Source organism: Mus pahari, chromosome 12 (genome assembly GCF_900095145.1).
Source record: "Mus pahari chromosome 12, PAHARI_EIJ_v1.1, whole genome shotgun sequence".
Taxonomy (NCBI): Eukaryota; Metazoa; Chordata; class Mammalia; order Rodentia; family Muridae; genus Mus; species Mus pahari.
In genome coordinates this window covers 70,138,256-70,143,956 of record NC_034601.1, presented here as the reverse complement: position 1 = coordinate 70,143,956, position 5,701 = coordinate 70,138,256, and the positions used below count along the sequence as shown (strand labels likewise).

Below are 5,701 nucleotides of genomic sequence, written 5' to 3'. Positions count from 1 at the left end.
GATCTTGACAGCAGAGTCTCCTGTGAATGTATTAGTGTTCTACAAGGCTCCGAGAACTACCATGTTATTATATGGTGTACACCTATCCCCTCTGAATTGAAGCATCACTTTGAGGAGGGAGGAGGAAGGCTCAGGAAGGTAAAGAGAGAGTCCCAAGGCTCACTAGGCCCTTCCCTGAGATTTTAAAAGCAGCACAGTTGCTAAGCAGAGAGGACTCAGCAGAGCTACCTGCAAATGGGTGAAAGATGTCTTCGATGCAGCTTTTGTGAGTCATCACCATGTACCAGTGGGCCTTTTAGTGATGCGGCTACCTTGGTACCCATGCTACGTAGCCTCAGTAAATATACTAGCTCACCAGACTTGACGAGAGTGGAGTCATTTCTTCATTCTGTCTGGGAGGTCAGAGGAAGAGTTGCAGGAGACCTTATCTCGTTACACTATACAGGTCCAGACGAGTGAATCAGGTCGTCGGGCTGGGTAGTAGGTGTACATGCCTACTGAGCCATTTTGCTAGTCCAAAAAGACTAATTATTTGTGTCTTATTTTCCTACTGTTGATATCTGGATCTCAGTGTGAATGTGATTTTGGAGCATACCATAAGAAGCAGAATTCTTCTGTCTCTATTATTATCTCCTGATTACAGTCATATTTGATTTTATTTTAGAATAATTTTGTTGGTGGCACTGGGGGGGGGGTTGATGCAGGGCCCCAGGCATGCTAAGCATGTGGTCTACACCACTCCTACCTGCAGCCTCACAGACACATTTGAAAAGAGTTTTCTTGTGTATGTGTATGGACAAAGAGGAGACTAAGAAAACTATTTTCAAGTTAATCTGAGGTGCAAAATCGTATTGCTTGTTACCTGATGATGCCCACAAACTGAGATAAACTGGCAAAGGCTAATCAATATGCTAAAAAGTTGGGAAATAATGTAAAAGGACTATGAGATGACATTAAATTTCATGTAATAATGCAAGACTCCTCCTCCTCCATGGGACAGTACACATGATTTTCTTTTATTTATTTTTATTTTTATTTTATTTTTTTTGGTTTTTTGAGACAGAGTTTCTCTGTGTAGCCCTGGCTGTCCTGGAACTCACTTTGTAGACCAGGCTGGCCTTGAACTCAGATATCTGCCTGCTTCTGCCTCCCAAGTGCACATGATTCTCAATTAACAATGGCGCAATTTACAGTTTTCAACTTGACTCTGGTTTGTAAGAGATATGCATTCAGTAGGAATTATATTTTGAACTTCCAGTTTTGATCATTCCCCAGGTTAACCAGATCTAGGACTCCTCTGTCTTGCTATGATGGACAGCCACAGGGATTCACATGATCAAAAGAAGCAACGGTGGAAGCCAGGCTGTTTGGTAAGCCGGGAGTAGTAAACACATGTATGATGTGTCCCACATATTATCAATTTATGCAGAATGAAACTCACATTGCAAGTTGCAAATTATGTTTTTCCTTCTTTCTCTTAAAAAAAAAAAAGTGTTAGAGGTTAAAACCCAGGCAGGTTTTAACTTCATTGACTTTTTAAAACAGAGCAATAAGAAAAGAGGCCAGCCTGGTCTACAGAGTGAGTTCCAGGACAGCCTGGGCTACACAGAGAAACCCTGTCATTAGAAACCAAATCAGATTAAACCAACAAACAAACAAGCAAAAACTTTCTGGGAATAGATCTGGCATGAAGAAAAGATGAGAAGATTTAAGGCTGTCAGTGAGAAGCAAAACAACAGCTTTTCCCCTCCCCTGGTTCTTTCTGCCAGTAAACAGTAATTGACTCTACGGTGACCTTCCTCACTGCCATTTCGTAAACATTCTAAGTTTGTGACAATAAATCTCAGGAAAAAAAAAAAAACCCTGACCTTTCACACCAATGCAATTTTATTCTCCATATCTTGGGAGCTGGGAGCCTCTTCTTCATAATCTGCTTCTCAGGGGAACGGCTTTGGGGTGTGGTAAACGTGCCACACGCCTAAGACTCGTGCAAAGGGGAGGGGAAGCACAGATATTGTTGACAGAAGCCTCAGCCTTCCCGATGCAGGAATGGATGTCATATGCAGCTACAGGAGCAGATAGCCAGTCAGCACCACCTGTGTTTACTCCACCTTGCCATTTCCGTCTCAGATGCCCCCATTGCTTCCTGCCCTACCTCCAGTGGACGCTTCTTTTCTCTCACATTTGTTCCCTTCATGCCCACGTGGACGGCCTTCCATCCCGTGCAGCTTTTGCTTGCTTTACTTCCATTTCATCTACTCTTACCCGTCTGGCCATCTGGGTAAACCAGTTCTCCCAAGGCTCTTGATCTCCCCTTCAGCTTTTCTATTGTGAATCAAAATGGACCCTTAGGCTTTGTAGGATTTATGAAATGTCTTCACCTTGCAGACATAATTTGTTCTTAGTATTCTTATTTGATAGAAAGACAACTCCATTGCCTGCCCAGTGGTTCTTCATGGCCATTCAAGGGATTGTATCTCTCACAGTTAACTTCATTGGCAAGTGGAGGGGGTGGGGGCTAGAGCAGCTGTACTTATCTGAGTGCATGGCAAAAGTGCCTGAGGAACTTTAGAAAATGATTAATTTTGACCGAATTAGAGAATTAAGTGAGATGCCCCTCATGTAAGATGTTTCCATTGAGAATAATCTCATGTCTAAAAGGAAAAAAATATCCAAAGGAACAGAGAGAGAGGCTGGCTGAAGGAGAGATGGCAGGGAAGATGTATGTCCTCAAGAGAACTGGAAGTTCAATACCGGTGGCAAGGATGGAGGAGTCAAATGGGAACACATATTGTGAAAGCTCATATCTGAACTTTGCTTATCTAAGTATCTTTCTCCCTAGACATTAATAGAAGTTCTTAACTTCTATTCATTTATAAGATCTTATTAGTCAACTATTTTCAAGAATTTATCCTACAGGAAAGAAATTGACTTTCAACATCCTTGTAGCAGATCGCTAGTTTGATGAAACTTTTATTGACATAATATAATTTCCAGAATTCTTATTCAGGGTCCAGAGAGATGGATAAGAGCATCTGTTGCTCTTGCAGAGGACCTGGGTTTGGTTTCTAACGTCCATGTGGTGGCTCACAACCATTAGTAACTCCATTCTAGGAGATCCAATACCTTCTTCTGCTCTCCTCTAGTACCACACATGTGCATGATACATATACATACTTCTAGGCAAAATACTCATATATGTAAAGATTAAAAAATGTATAAGTGAAAAAATATTATTCATCTTTCTGTACCCAATTCTATCATTGTACTAGAGTTTGATTTTGACTTTGACTTTGATTTCTGGCAGTGCTGTGGATCGAACGGCGGGCCTTGCACAGGTTAGTCTAATAATTGAGAGCTACATTTTCTGCCTTTAAACTTTTACTTATCTCAAATAACAATTCCTAATTTCCTATTTTAGTGATCATTTACCTGTTTGTTTTCCTTTATAGACATCTTATAAGTAGAGCAACTTGTTCTTTCTCTCTCTCACACACATACACAGACAGGCACACACACACACACACACACACACACCCACACACACACACTATTCACTCTGTACTGAAGGGTTGTCAATCATGGGGCATGATGGTATCTACCTTGACCATATTTCTGTTATTCCCTGTCTCCATCTTTCTTTCTCTTCGTCCTTCTCTTCTGCTGCTTCTATTAGAAAAAAATAAGTATAATATTTTGCCATTCATTATACTTGTACTGATTTCTAGCTCCCTTATAACTTTTAATTTGCAATACTTGTTTTATTTTTAATTTAAATCAAAGCATTTAAAATGATTTTGCATTATTTTCTGTTTTAATAATGTTGACTGCCCAGGCTATAATAATATAAGTAACTACAAAGGCATAGAACATATCCTGACCAATAAAATATTAAAAACAATATAAAGGGGTTTGTCTTGATAATGGGTTATAACTGGTTAAAATGTTGACTCATTTGAAGTGCCAGATAGACTGGCATATGGCAATTTATATCTGTAATCCTGACTCTATGGAGCTAAGCAGAACTGTGAGTTTGTAACCTATAGACCAGTCTGGTGGAATTCATGGTGCATGTCTACACATGTTTTAATATCTTTTTATTTGTTTTGTTTTTACAGAAGTGTGCTTTTTTTGTTATACATTTATTACAAAGAGTCTCACAAAAAGAAAATATCTCAAAAAGGATGCCAGGCTAAGAACTTCCACCTGGAGAACTGGGGGAAGGCAGAGCAATGTAAATTCTTCTGCTTGCCCAAGACCAGTGGAAGATATAAACAGAACCAATCTAAAAATGGCTGATATTACCCAAGTCAGGAAAGGGCTCACAGAACACCTAGTCACCCCTTCTAGAAAGCTTAATCAGGACATCTTAACAGAGCTCCTAAGCAGGCTTGGCAGTTCAGGATTTTGCCTTCTGGTTGTTTTCTTTCCACTTAGAATATCAACGTCAACATACAGCACCCTCTGGCCATACTTTAGCAGTTCCAGGATGGCCAAGATGATATTGTTGATGTAACAGAAATGTAATACGTCAGACTTCTTTACATGATGCAGTCCCCCAGCCTGGCTCTCAGTGATGTCCATCTGATGTTTATCAAGCTTCACAGCACTTTCCACAGAGCCACCAATAGACAACTGACAACTCAAACAGGCCATCGATTACCGGGCAGTCCTCACCAACACCGAATCTCTGTATCTGCTTGCTGTATTCAGACACATTATCTGGGCGAATAGAGCACAAGAATTTAATGTAGTCATCACTGTGGGACTTGGTCATCTCCTCAGTGTTGGCTCTGTGAGGACAATAGATTTCCATTTTTTGGTAGAGATGTTGTTGAGCAGCAAATCTTGAGTCATGTGGATTCGGTGAAGCTTCATTGGGTGGCCCTGTCCATAAAATAGTTTCCAACATCCCTGTTAACAGACTTCCTCTTGCCCTGAGTCTGTGCCATCTTGCTCACCACCCAGCCCTCCTGTCAGTCTGATGTTTTAATATTTTTAGATGGTGATGCTTTAACTTTAAATGGCCTTTGACAAATGCTATACTAATTTCTAATTAAGACAAAGAAAACAAATATGGATAAGGAACATAAATTATGAATGGACTGGAAATAGAAGTAAACTTATTCAACAATAAAATTGTGTATGTTTGTTTCTGTGTGTGTGTATGTATAGAGCACAAATACCAGCATGCTTTTAATTGAATCTTGAGGAATTTCTTCAACGAAAGATAAAAGAATTTTTATTACCAAGTATAATGATCTTAGTTCAGAAGTAGTGAAAAATGTAATGAGACCCAATAAAGAAATACTAATTATAAATAGGTGTGAAGAGAGACTCAACTGCAGAGGCTTGCCCTATGAGGGATTTCAGTCAACAACAGAAGACGATATCATGCGATATCACAGTCTTTATTTGTGAGAGTTTACTCTGATGTTTGCAGCATGAGGACTGCTTTCCCACACAGTTCTAGGAACATATCCCTATCATTGGGGAAACATGGTGTATCTGTTAGTAATTCCTCTAGGCTTTGCCCAACAGTTACCAAGCTACATCTTGCATCTCCACCCACCAGCTATGAGCCAGAGGCCAAGCATATAAGAACACCACTGGTTTCTCCTTCCCTCTCCCCTCTCTCCCCTCTCTCCCCTCTCTCCCCTCTCTCCCCTCTCTCCCTTCTCTCCCCTCCTCTTCTCCTCCT

General features: G+C 40.4%; 1 long non-coding RNA gene across 1 annotated transcript; it reads left to right on the top strand.

Annotated features, from left to right (window-relative positions):
• Positions 1-1,275: 1,275 nt before the first annotated feature.
• Positions 1,276-5,139, top strand: LOC110329376. The gene is made up of 4 exons (XR_002380920.2): positions 1,276-1,370; positions 3,308-3,338; positions 4,119-4,234; positions 4,438-5,139. It is a non-coding gene; the product is annotated as an uncharacterized LOC110329376 (long non-coding RNA).
• The last annotated feature ends 562 nt before the right edge of the window (positions 5,140-5,701 follow it).